We start from the raw sequence: 18,497 nt of genomic DNA, 5'->3' as shown, positions 1-18,497 counted from the left end.
ATTAATCCCTCTCTCCCCAAGAGACCCTGGCTTTGAGTCTCAGCTGTCCGTGGTCATTGCCTGTGAGCTAGGAGTTGTAATTTGTCTTGGCAGGTTAATTAAAAGTTTAGGTCTTGTTTTAGTGAAGTCACGATGGTCCCAGTGTACCCTGGTAGCTCTCGGGCTTGCCTAAGACACACGTTGGAACACGCCCCTCCCTTGGTTCCACGTCCAAACGCAGAGCCAGACTATCTGAGATGTGAGGATCCAGAGTATTTATGTCTGTGTGTAATTAAGTCACGGGAGAAATAATTGTGTTTAATTTAACAAATGGCTATATTGTGTGCGTTTTTGCTTTTCCCTCCATTTAATGCAATCCAGCTGATGATTTTAAATTCAATAAGTGTATCTTGGGCCTTGAAAAATATCTAAAAGCACTTTACAAACTGGCTACACAAATATATACACATGGAGACTCGCTGCTGACATTGCTCCCTCTTAACAGGATGCATTTTCTCTTTCTCTTTCTCTCATACACACACACACACAGCAAGGCACACACACAGCGTGTGCACACAAACCACTGAAACCAAGCACAATAAAACGCGGCAGCTCTTTGCAGAAAGAGTACCTTTCCCCCCGCACGTGGAGACGGAGAATTTGAAGGTAATGTCATTTCTTTTCGGGCTCCACTTGGGGGTAGATAACCTTGCTGACCCCGAGTAGTGGATGCAGTAGGAAGATGTGTGCCAGCAGCTAAAATACACTTCACCATTGTCACTTCCCCGGGGCCTCAAGTACCTCCTCTAAGCCTGGCAGCAGCTCCACGAGGTGATCGTTTTCATTTTTTTCATCACCCCTGTTGTCGGTGGGGAAGTTGAGGTTCGGGGATGTTAAGGGAAGAACTAAGACTTGAATTCGTGTCTGTCTGACTGCCCAGCTCATGATCGTCCTTCTTTAGCCATCTGCTTCTTTTCCAAGCTCAAGCCCCCTTCTTTGGATGTTACAATTACGTTTGTTTTCCACCTAATCATTTTTCAGTAGAAGGAATGTGCCTCCTGGGTTTTAGGGACCACGCTTAGCTCTTTTCTATAGGTAAGAAAGAACATCACAAAAACCTTAGACGATGCTATTTTCCTCTCAACTCTACAGATGAAGAAATTAAGACCCAGAGAATTTAGTTGACTTGCCCAAAGTCACCCAGTTAGTAAGGGCAGTGCTGGGATGGAAACTGCGTCTTCAGGAGTTTCTTTGTGGCTCAGCGGGTTAAGAACCAAACATAGTGTCAGTGAGGATGCACGTTCGATCCAAGGCCTCATTCAATGGGTTAAGGATCGGGCGTTGCTGCAAGCTGTGCATAGGTTGCTGATGTAGCTCAGACTCTGTGTTCCTGTGGCTGCGGCGTAGGCTTTCAGCTGCAGCCCTGATTGGACCCCTAGCCTGGGTACTTCCATATGCTACAGGCGTGTCCCTAAAAAGAAAAAAAGAAAAAAATGAAAGAAACATAGTCTTCAAATCCCAATGTCTGTCCACTGTGTCTTACTATTAAATATTTTGTTTCTATTTTTATTATATAGGACATAATATCCCCTTTATTAAATAATTTGCCTCCAGTATAAGTAAGCATCTTAAATCAACTCAGGAAGTTTTCATGAGACGTCGTTAAAAAGACCATGAAAAAAAAAAATCTCACAGCATTCACAACTTTAAAAATAAAAATATTTTGGGAGTTCCCATTGTAGCTCAGCAAGTTAAGAACTTGACTAGTATCCATGAGGATGTGGGTTCAATCCCTGGCCTTGCTCAGTGCGTTGGGGATCTGGCATTGCTGTGAGCTGTGATGTGGGTCACAGCCTTGGCTTGGATCCCACGTTGCTGTGGCTGTAGCATAGGCCGGCAGCTGCAGCTCCGATGCGACCCCATATGCTGCAGGTGCAGCCCTAAAAATACAGATAATAATAATAATAATAATATGCACCGCTTGCAACCGCAGGACCTGACAAGTCAATAGTGCAGTGTTTTGGGTCTCCAGATAGCGTCTTATCTTTTAATTTTGGTTGATGCTAAGGCGTAAAGGACAGATCGCCCTGATGTGGGAATTTGAACAAAGCTGGGAAATAACAGAGGTGCCCCACACTGGATTTAGAAACCCAGAGAAAAGAAGCGAGAGGCATTGTTGGAAAACACAGACCCTGGTAATTGTATGAGAAACGTGCCCTGGTCTTCCTGGTCTGAGGACATCTGTGCTAATCAAAGAGGACAGTCCTTTTGCTCAAGCCCAGGCAGCTGCTGAAAGTCGACCTGTTCTGTCGACTCCTTCCCTTCCTCCTCCTTCCCTTCTTCCCCTCCCTCCCTTCTTTCCTTCTTTCTTTCCTTCCTTCCTCCAATAATTATTGCATTCCTGCTCTTTCCCAAGGCAGAGATACAGAGAAGGCATGATGCAGTTTCTGGCAAAAGTAGCCCAGGGTCTTGATGACGCATTTCCATAGCAAGTGCCTCCAATCCAAGAAAAAAGAGAAAGAAAAGTCCCTCCTCGAGTGCCGTGTTGGTGGAGGAAGGCAAGGGCAGGCCCAACCCCCTGGGTCAGGGAGGGGCCCCTGGATAAAGTGACACATGGGGGAACCTCGAAGGAGGGGTAGACTTTTCACATTTAGGGAGGAGCTTGTTGTTGAAGACACTGTTCCAGGCGGCAGGAACAGCATGGGCAAAAGGGAGGTAGGCAGAAAATTAAGAGCTGGCTCTAAGGAACCAGCAGTTGCCGTCTGACCAGAGTAAGGATGCCCTGAAGGGGAGAAGGGAGTTATCAGGCAGCACCTTGAGCGCCACCCTGAGGGAGAAGCTCTTCCTGCAGGTATCGGGTGCCCTTGCGGGCTTTGAGCCAGGAAACAATGACTAGAGCCGGAGTGGCTATGTCATGGGGCCCCCGAACAAGAGCTGATTAGTGTCTGTAACCAGAGGAGGTTACTGGGACTGAGCTGTGTGGTTTCTTGAGAAAAATAAGGAGGAGTGGATGGAGAGCCAGGAAGGACAGAAGGACTGGTTCAGTTGCTCTCCCTGCGACCCATTCCTCTTTGTTCCTAGATATGAATAGATACTTTCACGAGAGCATCTGTCTTCCAAGGATTTCCCAAAGACCAGTAGTTAGTGCTATTTCTGTATAGAGGAATGTTCTTGCTTGGCTAAGACTCCTGTTCATCAGCCTCTGGGGCTGAAGAATCCAGAGAGAAAAATCTCTGACGTTGCATACTGGCATTTGTGTAAAAACCCACACTACTTCAGAGAAAGTAAGGAGTGATTGAGAAATTATTTTGTGTTTTTCCTCAGCTCCACTCCCACCCCTCCCCATGTCCCCTTTCTCTGACGTAAGATACAGCAAGGAAGGATCAGGGTCTCTCGGTTATCAATTAACCTTCCTGGAAATGACATTGGCAGCACTTGTGGAATTTCTACCGAAAACCCCTCTTTGGAAAAAAGTGTCATGTGAAGTTACCTCTCCCTGATAGCAGTGATTTTATTGCAAACAATCTGGTGTAGGTGAGATGAAATTGTAGGCAGAGGGAGAAATGACGTCAGCTCACAGGAGACAGACTGTGGCCAAAAATCTCTTTGGTGCAGGCGAGCTCGGAATAATCAGAGTGCTTCACCTGCAGACTACAGACCAGCCTGCCCAGCAGCTGTCCCTCCTCACTGAAGACAACAGGGCAGGGTTCCCACTGCCCCCTTGCCACCCCTTCCACTGCCCTTGCCATCTATCTTGTAAATTCTCTGGGGTCTGGGACCTCAAGAGCAGGGAAGAAGCAAAGGTAGCTCAAGGACACAGTAGGTCCTAGCAACAGAGCTTGTCTCTCTGTGGAAATAGTCGGAAATGAGTTTAGAGCACAGATAACAAGATCTCTGCTAGAGCAGCATTTAAGTGGGATTTTCATGTTCTCCTGCACACTCTCAGTCTAGGGCATGTCCTGCTAGGACCAATGCAGCAGTCCAGCAGGGCATCAGGGACCAGCCTCATTCTGCCCTTGTGTTCTGCCATCCTCAGCTCTGGCTGTTGTTTTCATACTTGCACCTCATGACCCTAAAATAGCTGCTGCAGCTCCAGAGCTCACATCCACATGTCATGCAGGAAAAAAGAAGAAAGGGGAAGGAAGTAGGGAAGCCATTTTTTTCCCCTAAAACTCTCAGCTTTCATTTCTTTGGCAGAGCTGTGTTACATGGACACTCAGAGCTGTAGGGAAGTCTGAGGATTCAGGGGGCAGAGCAACTCTGAAACTGGTTCAAGTCTGCAGCCTTTCTGTGCCAGTACTGCGGCGGCTCAAAAAGGAAATGCACGTTCCAGGATACTTAGGCATTGTTTTTTTCTTGTAAGTTTGATCTTACTAAATAGGGAACTTTTCAAATGTCCCATTGTAGTTTCAGATTTTGTCAGTCTTTACCAACTCCTCCCTGCCTCTCTAAAGCCACTTGGCAAAATTAATACTGTTAATATTAACAGCTAGTGTTTATTCAGTGTGTGGTATCTCAAGTATTACCCTGGATCTTTTATGTAAACGGTTTCAGGCCTTTTACAACAGGCCTACAAAGTAGGTGCTTTTTTCCTCCAAAGGAAAGTGGAGCTCGGAGCGTTTAAATGACTTGGCAGAAATTTCGTACCCAGTCAGGGAAGGAGCTGGGATTTGAATCCAGGTCTCCCAGACCCTAGTACCCACACTGATGTTCTTTCCCAGCCATGCCTGTGTGTCACGGTGCCTGGTGTGTCCACTGGGGAGTGGGTAGAGGGCATGAACAGGATGGTGCAAAGAGAGCCTAGAAAATGCAGTTAGGGCCAGGCTAGCAAGGGCTTTGGAGACCAGCTAAGAAGTCTGGTTTTGAAGGCGCTGGGGAGCACAGGGCAGTTTATAAGCAAAGATACAGCTTGCTTTGGGTCTTGGCTATATCTCTGGCAGTGGTCTGTGCAAATGGGTTAATTCCTCAGACTAAAGTACTGGTAACAGGTATGGTTAGATGAGAACAGAGAGTCTGGATTGGGGCAAAGGCCACTGTTTTATGTAAAGGAAGGGATGCATTCAAGGATATTATAGATATTTTCTTAGCTGGAAGGGAGAAGCAGGAAGTGTCAACCTTAGAGAATGGCTGCATAGTGACATCATTAATTAAATCAGGAAATAAGGAGGGAAGTGGGTTTGTTGGGGGAAGGAAGTAGAGAGACGGACAGTTCATGTTCATTTTGAGCTGCTCGTAGAATTTCCAAGTGGCTGTTAGCTGTTGGCGGTTACCAACAGGCAGCTGGATAAATGGGCATTGACTTTGGGATAGCCCTAACCTGGAGACAGGAGGCCACCAGGTGTCAGAGCCCTGAGATGCAGGGAGTCCAGGATGGAACCCCAACATTCAGAGGGTGAGTTGGGGCAGAGGGACACAGAGATCCGCCTCAGAAGTTAGGGAGCTGATCACAAAGAAGCTGCTGGAATTGGTCATTGGCTGGTCATTGACCTCCGTGGGAGCCTTTCTGCCCCCTGTTGCATGTGGAAGCAGGGTCACCCCGAGTTCAGGAGTGAGCAGGGGGTGCAGAGTAGTTCCTTCTAGACCCGAGCAGGGAAGGAGACGATGGGAGTAACCTGAGGAGGAGGCAGGTTGGGGGGGAAGGTTTACATAAGGTGGGGGGAGCCTTGAACATGTTGTCGGCTGCAGGCAGGGAGCCAGGGGAGAAGATGGGAGGCCCCAGAGAGGGGAGATGATTCATGAAAGGGGGTGGAGGCTCAGGATGGAGGCCAGATGCAGACGGGCTCGTCCTTGAGAAGGAGGCGAGACACCCTGTCCTTTGGGGGCGGGAGAGGGCGGCGAAGACGTGCAACGATGAAGTGCCATTTGAAGGTGAAACAGAGTGGACCACAGGTTAGGGTCAGTGCTCAGCTCTGGGTCCGAAGTGCTTTCTAGCAGTGGATCGCCTTGCCGGCTAAGCGCTGGATGGCCAAACTGTGTGTGTTCCCTTCCATGTAGAGACAGCCTCAAAGCAGCACGGAAGTGAATCAGTTATATTAGGTCATGTAGCAGGAGAGAAGGGGGAATATGGCTTAGTGGCTAGACAGTGGTCGTGAATCTAGACGGCCTGGTTTGCATCCACTCTCTGCCACTTATTAGCAGGGTGACCTTGGGCAAGATAGACAAGCCAGCCTCAGTTTCCTTATCTGAAAAATGGTACTAATTTAGTACCCACTTCGTGGGGGTAATTATGAGGATCGACTGAATTAATATTTGTTAAATACTGAGAACAAGGCCAGGCACAGGATGGGTGTTCTGTACGGGTTTGTTATTGTTATTGGCAATAACAGTCACGAATTATTTTCCATGCTTACAGGGTCCCGGGAGTGAGCTTAATGTTATACATGTATTATCTAACTTTCATTTTATGATAGTCCCAGAGAAGCAGGAGAAATTATTTTCTTTAGCTAGATGATGAAATGAGGCTCAAGAAACTAACAAACTTGCTCACAGTCACACAAAGAGGCAGGGCAGAGCCAGGATTTGAATCTAGGTCAGTCTGACTCCAGCATCTATGCTTTTTCCACACCGGCTTTTCTCCGCTTTCCCTGGGCCCCTTCCACACCGGTACCCACATTCCTCAGTTCCCGTCTCCCGTGGCAACGGGTAACCGCCTCAAGGCTCTGCTGTGAGGATGCCTCGGGGTATGTGCTTTGTTACTCCTTAGAGCTAGTCCGGGCCAAAGAGTTTATACCAAAGGACCTCTACCAAGGGAAGGAGCTCCTTTTTCTTCACAATCAAGCACAGGTTTAGGGATTGCAAATCTAACAGGTTTGAGAGGGTGTCTTGCTGCTTAAACAGAGCAGAGGACCTTCTGTTGAAATGACAGGACTATGAGTGTTATATGAAGGGCTATAAAAAAGTGTAAGCCAGAAACCTCTGCACATCTGGTTTCGGTTTGCATAGCTGCTTGTTCATGCCTTTATCTGAGCAGCGCTCATGTTTGGGGCTAATAGAAGCACCGTTTGTTTCATTCCTGGTTCATATTACGTGTCAGCCTGATTTTTTTTTTTTTTCATTTGTGTCAGAGGCCAAAGAATCCATGCACGTGCGAAGGGTGGACGCTCTATTTTGGAAAAGGGGGGAAAGCAGGAAGACTAAAGCGGGAAGACTAGGGTGGTATTTTTTGCAAATATAATTTGAGATTTCTCAACTATACTTTCCAGCTATTCCTTGGAAAGCTTTCATTTGGGAAATTGTTTGTGCCGCTATTATCTCTTTCTTTTAGATGACTGAGGAGGAATGTGCAATCTGTTGAGATTCTCATAGGTGCCAAGCACTTCCTTAAGCCCAATTTATCCATATTAACTCATTTTAATTCTCAAAACCAGCTTGCACCATCAGAGTCATTATCCTCATTATCCAGAGGAGGCAGGGATTGCAATCAAAGTCACGCAGAATCAGAGCTAGGATTCAAATCCACGCATGTCTGATTCGCAAGTTTTGCAAGTTTGCAGCATCTTTTGAGTGCACTGTGTGGAGGCTTGTCTCTGCTGTCAGTAAGTGATAAAAAGACCTTTGATCACAATACTAGGTCATAACGGTATTGAAAACAAAAGACAAAAAAAGATACTTCATAGCATAAAGAACAGCAATTTTCAGTCAAAAGCTAATGCTTCCTGGTTAACTGTTAGACAAATTCCCTTTAAAACCACTAATAAATAAGGGTGGCTCTACTAGTTAGCAACGTCTTAGAAGCTCTGACATCAGGCATGAAACAGAAACAAGAGGCAGGGAGAGAGATTATTATTCGTGAAGAATGTGTTTGCATTCCTACAAAAACATTAATTGCAAAACCATTTTACTGAATAAGAATTCAGAACTTATAGCGGGGGTAAACACTAGCCTTTTCACAAGTCAACAGATTTCCCATATACTTACAATAACCAGCTATGAAATATCATGAAAAGTGTCTCCATCCAAAAAATCAATAAAAATTAAAATATCGTCATAGTGAGAACTATATGTGACCTGTGTGACAAAAACTGAAATCTTTTTGAGAGCTGTAAAACGGGACGTGAGTAATTAGGAAATAGAACATGTTCCCAGATGAGGAAGCAAACTCTTCTAGATATGTTAATTTATAGGTTTCAGGGAATGCCAAACAGAATCCTAAAGGGAATCGGACAGATTTGATTCAAATGGTTTAAGACCTCATCTGGAATAATAAACAGATGAGAGCACAAAAGAAATGCCGACAAGAATAACGAAAGGCTGCTCATCTTCAGAGAGATAAACATGCCCTAAATCTCTAATAAAAGAGAATGGGGGTCAAGCAGATCCGTGAAATAAAATTGCCTCGAAGTCGTAATGGTTACCTGTAAAATTTTAATATTTGCAAAGGGAAGAATTGCAGAGTAACGGAGAAGAAAAGGCTTGGTCAGTAAATGTTGTTGGCGGCGTTCCCCTTGTGGCTCAGCAGGTGAAGAACCCAGCATAACATCTGTGAGGACGCAGGTTTGACCCTGGCCTCACTCAGTGGCTCAAGGATCTGGCGTTGCCACAAGCTCCAGAATAGTTCACAGATGTGGCTCAGATCCACTGTTGCCGTGGCTGTGGTGTAGGCCGGCAGCTGCAGCTACGATTTGATCCCTAGCCTGGGAACTTCCATATGCCTCAGGGGCAGTCTTCAAAAGAAACACACAAACAGAAAATGTTGCTGAAATAACTTGGAAAAGCACCAGCTTAAACCAGAGGCTACACAGTGGCATTCAGAGATATGGATGTGGTCAGTAAACACAGAGGAGGATTTTTAGCCTGGGGTGTTGGCTCAATATTTAAAAAAGGGATAATTTCCCATAAAAGTGTAGGTTTATGGCTTAACTTGAAAAGTTAGAAGATCAAGGAGTTCCCATCGTGGCACAGTGGAAATGAATCCGACTAGGAACCATGAGATGGCGGGTTCGATCCCTGGCCTCACTCAGTGGGTTAAGAATCCAGAGTTGCTGTGAGCTGTGATGTGGGTTGCAGACGTGGCTTGGATCCCTCGTTGCTGTGGCTGTGCTGTAGGCCAGTGGCTACAGCTCCGATTCGACCCCTAGCCTGGGAACCTCCATAGGCCAGGGTGTGGCCCTGAAAAGACCAAAAGCCAAAAAAAAAAAAAAAGAAAAAAAAGAAAAGTTAGAAGATCAGAATTCCTGCCAGCACAAGCCTCTGTCCCTCAGGTCCTCTGTAATTCAGCCCAATCTCCACCTCATCCTTCTTCTCCCGCCTGACCTGTCTCACGCCTGTCCCTTACCTGCCTGGTCCCTGGAGGAATTTGAGTTTTCACTCTCAGATTCAGGCCTCACCTCACACCATATGCCAAAATAAATTCCAGATGTATTAAAGAGGTAAATATTTGAAAGTCAGACTAAAAGAGGATAAGACCCAATATTTGCCTGTCTTTGGCTTAGAGAAGGACTTCGGAGCTTAGACGTCATTGCAGAAATCACAAAGAAAAAAAGACTTGCGAATGTTCACATTAAAAATGTAAAACTTCCATATGTCTCACAAGACCCCTCAAAATAAGAAGAATGGTAGACTGGGAAAATACTTGCTAGTAAAAATGAGAAACCCAGGAACCGTTAATATCTATATTATATTAAAGGGTGTGTGCTATGGGAGTTCTCCTGCAGCACAGCAGGTTAAGGATTCGGTGTCGTCACTGCAGCAGCTTGGGTCACTGCTGCGGCTCAGGTTCGATCCCTGGCGCCTGGGAACTTCCACATACTGCAGGCACAGCCAAAAAAAAAAAGTGTGTGTGCTATGAAAATAATTTTGATCTCGTAGATGGATGGCTAAAGCTCATGCAGAAAATCTTCCAAAAATATATAATATGTTATAGACATACTTAAAATATGTTTAACTCATTAGCAATCTAAGGAGTACAAATTAACATAATTGTAGATCTTTTTTTGCCTAATAAATTAGAGCCCCCACACACAAGTTAGTATCTAGTCCCAAAAGGACCGCAGTGAAACCAAACCCACATATATTACTTGTAAATCAGTACAACTCTTTGGGAGAGCAAATTGGCATTGCCATTAAATCATAAAAATGGTCATATTTTCAACTTCCGAGAGTCTTTATGAAAGAAATAAACCAATACCTGAAGAGAGTTGCTTGCTTATCTCAGCATTGTTTACAATTGTGAAAATTTGGAAAAAATCCACAGTCTAATAATAAGAAAGCATGTAAGCAAATTATGCAGTACTCGCTTAATGAATAATGAGTATTATTCAGCTATTAAAATTATCAAGAGTATGAATGAAACGTGGAAAAATGCTTATAATTTTCAGCCCCGGAAGTAGAACTGAGAAGTTATGTTTACATTACGAACGCATCTGTTAGTAACAATGTAATTTGCCTAATTCTAAGCAGAATTTGAACTTGAACTCAAGTCTTTCAACTCTGAGACCACTGCTGTCTCACCCTTCCCCCTTCCTGATGTGGAACCAAAGTGACATTTAGAGAATTTAGAGAGCGCTGGGTAGGGCGTTTGTCAGGCTGGCCCATTAGAGTCTGGTACCCTTTTTTTTTTTTTTTTTTTTTGCTGTTTAGAGCCCCACCTGCAGCATATGGAAGTTCCCAGGCTAAGGGTTGAATGGGAGCTATAGCTGCTGACCTACACCACAGCCACAGCAACACCAGATCCGAGCCACGTCTGCGACCTCCACCACAACGCATGGCAACGCCGGATCCTTAATCCAGGGATGGAACCTGCATCCTCATGGATACTAGTCGGATTCGTTTCCGCTGAGCCACAACAGGAACTCCCAAATCGGGTACCCTTTTAAACTGAACCTAATGCCTAGGTTTCAGGACACTAACCAATGGAGGCTGTGAAAGAGGAGACTTTTGAGTCCCTTATAGCCTGTAAGACCTGGGGTTTTCTAATAGTTTCCTCCTTTCCCCCGTTGGTACAAGTGATAAAATGGGCGAATCTAGAGCGTCAGAAAAGGGTCGGAGTTGAACCCAAATCTGAGGCCACTGTCATTTCTAGGTGCTGCGGTCCTAGGACACATGTTTCTTCAGCTCTCTGTTACACACCTGTGTGTGCGTAAATAGTTTCATTGTTTTCTGTTTCTGCTTTTTAAAGAATAGTTAACATTAAAGCCACTACCCGTGAAGGCATACCTTGCTTTCTAAATCAGCTTTGCTTGAGGTGAAAGACAAGACCCCAGGTGGTCCCTCCATCCTGAATGCCTCCAGGTAGAGGAGGCGTAGAGGGATTCCCTTTAAGAAAGAAAGTGTATCCTAAAGAACTCTGAGATTTGAAACCCGAGCCTGCTCTTCTGTTTCCTGCATGCTCCCACACCTAAAGCAGACAAGAATTTACCCTGACAGTAATAATCCTTTATGTCCTGTAGGGCTGTTACTTAGCACAATGGCGCACAGTTTTTCCATGCTTACTCGGATCTTTACAATCCAGGGAGGTAGGATGACACTCGGATTATTGTCCTTATTTAATAGAAGCAGCAGCTGAGTTTCAGAAGTTAAGGCTCTTTCCTAAAAACTCTTTTCGTGGCCCCAAGTCACACAGCGTGTATATAGCCAAGCCTGGGTTTGAATCCACTTCTCCTGTTTGACTGATTGATCCATTCATCCATTGATCCTTGCAAGCCCGAGTTCATCCAGGGTGTGTTTCTTCCATCCCTTCTGGGTGTCGTGCCCTCTGCTTGGGCGGTGGTAATGGGTATGAACACAGCACACAGGGCCCTGCCCTGGTGAGTCTCTCAGACTGCAGGGAGAAGGGCATTGATCAGTAATGGCACATGATGGGTTAAGGTCGTGGGGAGCTCATACTGAGGGAGGCTAACCTAAAAGGGGTGGGGTCAGGGAAGGTGAATTTTGAGGGCATGGCGTCTAAGCTACGACCTCAAAAAACCACATAGGGAGAGCGAGGTGAGTGGCCACTGATGGGAAGGGAGGGGGATTTAAGACAGATGCCCGAGGACCACCCGCATTTAGTGAGTAGAGGCAGAGCCAGTACAGGAGAGTAAGGGGAGTTCCTCTGGTGGCTCAACAGGTTAAGAACCCAACATAGTGTGTCCTTGAGGATGCGGGTTCAATCCCTGGCCTCGCTCGGTGGGTTAAGGATCTGGCGTTGCCACAAGCTGCATTGGAGGTGGCAGATGCAGCTCGGATCCAGCATTGCTGTGGCTGTGGCGTAAGCAGCATAGGTGCAGCCAAAAAAGAAAAAGAAAGAAGAGTGGAGATGAGTGACTAGAGTGGCAGAAATATCAGAACGTGGACTGTTTGCTGAGCTGTGGGGAGAGAGTGCTTCAGGAAGGAGGGCCGAGAAGGCTGTCTCCAGTGCTGTCGAGAGGAGCTGGGGTTCGAATGTTCCCCTTCGTCCCTCCTGGAGCCCCACCATGATGAGGGCTGTGGCTTCAAACAAGGGAACAGGAACAAGCACGCAGGGACAAACCAAAGAAATCAAGAGGGACAGGAGCCATCCAGCGATGTCAGTGGACTTTCAGAAAACAGTGGGTTGAGTTAGCAGCATGGAGGAAGCGGAGTACTGAGCATCTGCTGATGGAGATGGCAGCGAGGAGCAGAGCCCCGGGAATCCTCAGGAGCGAGGCTCCAGGCAGTGCAGATGACGAGAGGGAGGCGTGGAGCCGGAATGCACCTGCGCACAGGTCCCTGGGATCTGCGGGCAGAAGCTGCTAGACCCCTGGGCTGCCTCCCTTGGCTCATACAGTCAGTCAAAGCACCAGCCAGGTGTCGGGCTAGCATAAAGGTATTGGCAGCCATGCGCAGTTCTAAAAGCATACCTCCCCTCCGCCTTTCCTCTAGAGGCTTCTAGAAAGCGCACTCCACCAAAAAGATAAAGTAAACCAAGAAGCGGAGGCGGTGTCTAGGAAGCAAAGGATTCAGTGAATGAGAGAAGCCCCAGATGGGTGGATGTGTAGAAAGCCTAGAACCCTCACAGAGCGGACCACAAAAGGGCAGGGGCTCCAGGAGGGGGCGCTCCAAGCAGAAATTAAACAGTGGACCCAACAATCACCCAGTGAGTTTGACCATGTGGAAAACCCTATTTCAGAGGGATTTTAGTTCTGCTGCCTGGTATGAGCGGAGTCATCAACAAGAGCACTGGAAACTAAAGCAAGAAATGATGCTTTTCCTTTAGATTTTATTGGACAGAAGTGGTAGATAATGTCGCCTTTAAGTCCGTAATAGCTGTAGAAGCACAGCTTTTAGAAATACGGGAGTAAATTCTAGAAGAAACAGCCAAACGAGTTGAGAACAGTTGTCCGGGAGACGGCATGGAGAGATGCAGGTTGGGCTGGTTTTCGTTGTAAGCTTTATAATGTTGTTTGACTTTTTAAACTATGTACATACATTATGTTGATTAAAAAAATATAGGAGTTCCCATTGTGGCACAGCAGAAATGAATCCAACTAGTCACCATGAGGTTGCAGGTTCAATCCCTGGCCTCGCTCAGTGGGTTGAGGATCCAGCGTTGCCGTGACTGTGGTGTAGGTCTCAGACACGGCTTGGATCCTGTGATGGAGGCCAGCAGCTATAGCTCCGATTTGACCCCTAGCCTGGGAAGGAAGCTCCATATGCTGTGGGTGCAGCCCTAAAGAGTAAATAATAATGATAATAATAAAGCTACAGAGTGTAAGGCAGAAAAAAAGTGCCAAGGATTCAGTGAATGAGAGAAGCCCCAGATGGGTGGATGTGTAGAAAGAAAAAAAGTGCCATTGGAGGCAGCAATAGGAACTTTCTCGAGACCAGCTGGGTTCCAGTGACGTCCCCCCCCCCCCCTTAGCCCAGTCCCACTTGGATGGCTTATTTGAGAGGAAGTTCCTCTTCTAGCATCATATCCAAAGAAGTGTGGAACTGTTTCACTTCAGTAAGGAGTTTGTTCTTTCTAAGCCAGAGGAATCCAAGGTAAGGGTGCCGTGGGGATTGAAAGAGGCAGACAATGCGGCGACCCTCCCATACCATGTCAAGGTTGGGAGAATAAGTTCTGGAGCCTGACACCTGGGTTCAGATTCCTGCACCTCCTCTCACAGCAGTGCAGCCTTAGCCAAATGTGACCAAGACAACAAATCGGGAAATGAGAGCAATAATCAGCCCAGAAGGTCCCATCGTGGCTCAGCGGAAGTGAATCCAACTAGGAACCGTGAGCTTGCGAGTTCGATCCTTGGCCTCATTCCGTGGGTTAAGAATCCAGCGTTGCCATGAGCTGTGGTATAGGTCGCAGATGAAGCTCGGATCCGGCATTGCTGTGGTTGTGGTGTAGGCCGATTCAACCCCTAGCCTGGGAACCTCCATGTGCTACGGGTGCAGCCCTAAAAAAAAGAGCCAAAAATAATCATCTTCAGCATAGCAGCAGCAGCAGCAGCAGCCCGACTTTGTTATGGGGTTAAAGGAGGTAACATACACAGAGCAGACCCCCCCCTTAAGTGCACAATAGAAATGAACTTTACTGTTACTCTGTATTCTACTTTCATGTTTATCGTTTTCACGGACGTCACATGGTTGTCCAACTTGAGGTTTGACCTTTTTATGCCCAACTCAACTAATTCTGATAAACGTCAAATCAGTTGAAAATACATATCTTGTTGCATTTTTTTGTTTTAAAGCAAAGCCCTGTGCTGCTCCCTGGGGGAGACAAAGGCAGTGGAGTCTGGAGTCCTTGGCCTTTCAGAGCCTCCCAGAGCTCTGGTCGCATGACTGACAGTAGACAGGGTTCCTGCACTGGGCCGAGGGAAACGTCGAGGGAATTTTGAGAAGGCCAGGGTGAGGGCCACCGCAGGCCAGCGAGGACCACGAAGGCACGGGAGGATTTGAATGGGAGGGAAGGGAGGGGAGAGCCACGGAACCAGGAACCCACATCCAGGATGAGAAGCCACTGGAGGTGCAGCCAGCTGCGTGTCTGAGGGAGGGAGCGGGTTGCTGTCCCCGTTCTGCAGCCCGCCGGCTGGGGACCGGGAGGAAGGGAATGATGCCCCTTGGGCTTGGCAGAATGAAATGACATGGCCCTGCAGCACTCTCCAGGCCTAAGCGGGCTCTCTTAGTCTTTTCTTTAACTTCTCCTTTGAGGCTGCATCCGGGAGCAGAGGCGTGTTAACAGAATGAGTGTCTGGATGAAGACATTTTTGGGGGGCAGTCAGAGCTCTCGGCCCAGACCTGTAGTTCCAGGCAGGCTTGTTATCGGTCTCAAAAGGCTCTTCAGACGAGAGATATACCGACAGCTTTGGACCCTTTGATTTGCCTGAAGTAACACCCCTTCAGGCCTCCAGCTGGGACTGTGGGCGCCCCTCTGGTCCTCCATGACGGGCATCCTTCAGCCTCCGTTCTGCTGCGCATCCTACGTTCCAGCCCTGCCTTTGGCCCCTGGGCCCACCCCATGGCTATAGCGATGCCTCAGGGCCCGTCCACAGGACAGGCCTCCTGTGTTGTGGGCCCGGCCAGGTGCTCAGGGTGAGAGGTCACAGAGGGAAGAAGTGAGGGGGTAGCCAGAATGAAGGGGTTCGTGGGAAATGTCCCAGGGAAGTTTCTAGGCGAGGCAAGACCCTTACAACTCGTCTCTCATTAAAAGAGGGAGTGATGTCTGTATCATGTCCACATCTTAGAGGTAAGAGCTGAAAGGAAGAGAGAATCCAGCCTGTGGTACCTCCACGTGGGCACGTCCTGTATGTTACAGTGTGTCACGCGGGTGCAAGACACCGAATCTGTGTGGACTCAGTTGTGTCCTAATAACAGAAGCCGGTGTCGAGACGGCGTTGGCGTGCTGCTCGCTGCTTTCCCGAGCTGAGAGCCAGCTTCCCTCTTCTTGTCCTGTTGTCGTAAGGTGCACATACCTACAGGCACAGGTAGTAGAGTGAGATGAGAACGCCGGGGACCGCCTTCTAAAGTCTGTGCACCCTCTGGTACCCTGCACCATCTCTGGCTCGGCCTGGCCCCAGATGGGTTTGCTTTGTTTGGCTCATTTTGACTTAGTTTCATTTTCCCTACCGCTGTTGAGACGTTTACTGCCAGCCCCGCCAATTGCTTTCCATGGGTTATCTCACTTACCCCTCACCCCACTAGGATTCAGGTGAGCCAGGAAACCAGGGTTCAGAGACCCTAAACGGTTGTCCCAGCGTTGTACAGCTGGTGAGAGTTGGAACTGGAAGTCGTATTTAGGTTGTCTGATTGCATGGCTCGTGCTCTCCTGGGTCAGGGAACTCCAGACAGATGAAGTCAAATTATGCCAGAGGTAGGATCCAACCCCGAGGAATTAAGGGGTTAGAGATTGCCCGGGAGGCGGGGCCCCGCTGACCACATCTGGGCTGGTGCTCACACGCCAACCCACTGGCCAAGTGGAAGGAACCTAGGACCTGGGGGGAAGGTGGGCCAAGCCCCAGGGCTTGTGATCTAGTGCTCTGGCAGGAAGACAGCCTAGCCTGGCCTGGCCTGGCCTGGCCAGCTTTTCATTGGTTAGGCAACTAACAGACTTCCCCTCCACGTCAAGCCCAGACAGGGGCTAACATTTGTCTAATAACGCAGTACAACGGTGCCTTCAAGTCCTGCTGCTGCCGCCAGAGGATCAGAGGCAGCCAAAAGGTTCCATAAACTTTCCACGGCAGCAACTGTTTTTCAGTTCCTTGCAAGATATGTAGCTTTCGCTTTGGCCACTGGGCCGTTTCTGCCTAGAGGCTGAGGGCGTGATAATGCCTAGGTGGCTGGAGCAGCCATAAAATATTTAACTTGAACATGTAATTACATTACCATGATCACTAATAGGATTTGGTGTCAGGCAAAAAGTCCAACTTGGCCTCTGGCCCAGAGACAGAGACCCAAGTTATTACGCTGAGTGCTACCCACTGGATAAATAAGAAAGAAATACCGTCCAAATCATCACACGACTGACCGACATGCATTATAATGACGGTAAAGAAAGATCCACCAGAGTCTGAGAACGTATCCATCTTGTTAATCATTTTATTGCGTTGTGTCCTGGCGGAAGTAATTCGAGGACGTAATTCACAGGCACCGTCTTGACAGCTTTCGCTGGAGAGAAGAAAGGGGCCTGGCAGAGTTTTACGGCTGCGTGTTCCCCGAGCAGTGATGAGTGTTGTGTGGGGGGCAGAGAGACCAATATTGCGTCTGGCTAAATGAAACAGGCCCAGAGGAAGAGCAGTGAGAGTGAAGCCGCATGTCTAGAAAATATTTATAAGAATGAAGGTTGAAAACAAACGAAAAAAAGCAGCAGCAGCAGCAATCAGCAAAGAAATAAACAGTCCAGGCCCCACAGAAGGAGCCCAGCCTTAGGACTTGAAGCTGAACACACCAGAGAGCATGAAATCAAACCCACGTGGCCCTTGGTCATTCGATATTTAGCAGGTGCTGAGTGAACAGCCACTCTCGACAAGGCAGCGTGCTGGTCCCTGGGGGAGACAGGGACAAGGAAGGGATGGGAAATGGATCTTCTCTCCAGGCACTTGTCGCCTGCTGGAGGAAAGGAGCCATGCTCATAAGGGACTAGACAGCAAGGTAGACGGCAGCAGTCGACAAGCGAAGGGTAGAAGCAGATTGCCGTTTAGATTCCGATGAGAGAGGGCGAGACCTGTCTCGCTAGGAGGAATCTGGGCAGGCTTCATGAAAGAGACGGTGTTTAAATCGGGCCGGAGTTCCTGCTGTGGTGCAGTGAGTTAAGAATCCAGCTGCAGCAGCTCTGGTCCCTGGGGAGGCACACGTTCAGTCCCCAGCCTGGCACAGTGGGTTAAAGGATCCAGCATGGCAGCTGCAGATTGGATTCAGTCCCTGGCCCGGGAACTTTCGTATGGTATGGATGTGGCCATAAAAAGAAAAACATTTAAAAAATAAAAAGTAAACTATTTGGAGTTCCTGTTGTAGCTTAGCAGGTCAAGAACTCGGCTAGTGTCCATGATGAGATGAGTTTAATCCCCGGCCTCGCTCAGTGGGTTAAGGATCCAGCATGGCTGTGGCTGTGGTGTAGACCTTAGCTGCAGCTCCAAGTTGACTCCTGGCCTGGAATTCCCATATATCATGGGTGTGGCCATAAAAATAAGGAATAAATAAATAAATAAATAGCCTGAGTCTTGAAGGTCAGGTGAAACCTGAGCAAGTGTAAGGGGGTGAGAGGAAGGCTGTGCAGGTGAGGTCACCAGCATTGACGCAATCACGGCACGGCCAAGGGCGTGTGAGTTGAGGAGGGGGATGGGAACAATTTGGCAGCAGCACAGAGAGGACCCCTTGTGGCAAAGAAGGTAGCTTGGAAACGGAAGTTGGAGCCTTAAACTCCTGGCTCCAAAATTTGGGCTTTCTCCTCTCCAGTACTCCCTAAAGTATAATTCTTGAGGTTATTTTATATCATACAGGCTCCACGTCAAAAATCGTGTTTTACGGAGTTCCCTTCGTGGCTCAGTGCTTAACGATCCCGACTAGGGTCCAAGCAGATGCAGGTTCGATCCCTGGCCTTGTTCAGGGGGTCAAGGATCCGGCCGTGAGCTGTGGTATAGGTCACAGACTAGGCT

General features: G+C 47.8%; 1 protein-coding gene and 1 long non-coding RNA gene across 51 annotated transcripts in view; both read left to right on the top strand.

Moving 5' to 3' along the window:
- The window catches only part of TENM4 (teneurin transmembrane protein 4), a 2,941,714-nt gene that overhangs the window by 2,749,830 nt on the left and 173,387 nt on the right, over window positions 1-18,497 (top strand). The gene's annotated exons all lie outside the window — the stretch shown is intronic.
- Window positions 10,528-17,176, top strand: LOC146399748 (uncharacterized). The gene is made up of 3 exons (XR_014814801.1): window positions 10,528-13,656; window positions 13,705-16,113; window positions 16,335-17,176. It is a non-coding gene; the product is annotated as an uncharacterized LOC146399748 (long non-coding RNA).

The sequence above is a fragment of the Sus scrofa genome, chromosome 9 (genome assembly GCF_054392235.1).
Source record: "Sus scrofa isolate SSC_HxYL_T2T_F1_AM1 chromosome 9, Sscrofa_HxYL_maternal_Yorkshire_Landrace_v2.0, whole genome shotgun sequence".
Classification (NCBI taxonomy): domain Eukaryota; kingdom Metazoa; phylum Chordata; class Mammalia; order Artiodactyla; family Suidae; genus Sus; species Sus scrofa.
The sequence above is the reverse complement of the archived record's forward strand: the minus strand, read 5'-3'. Positions and strand labels throughout refer to the sequence as shown.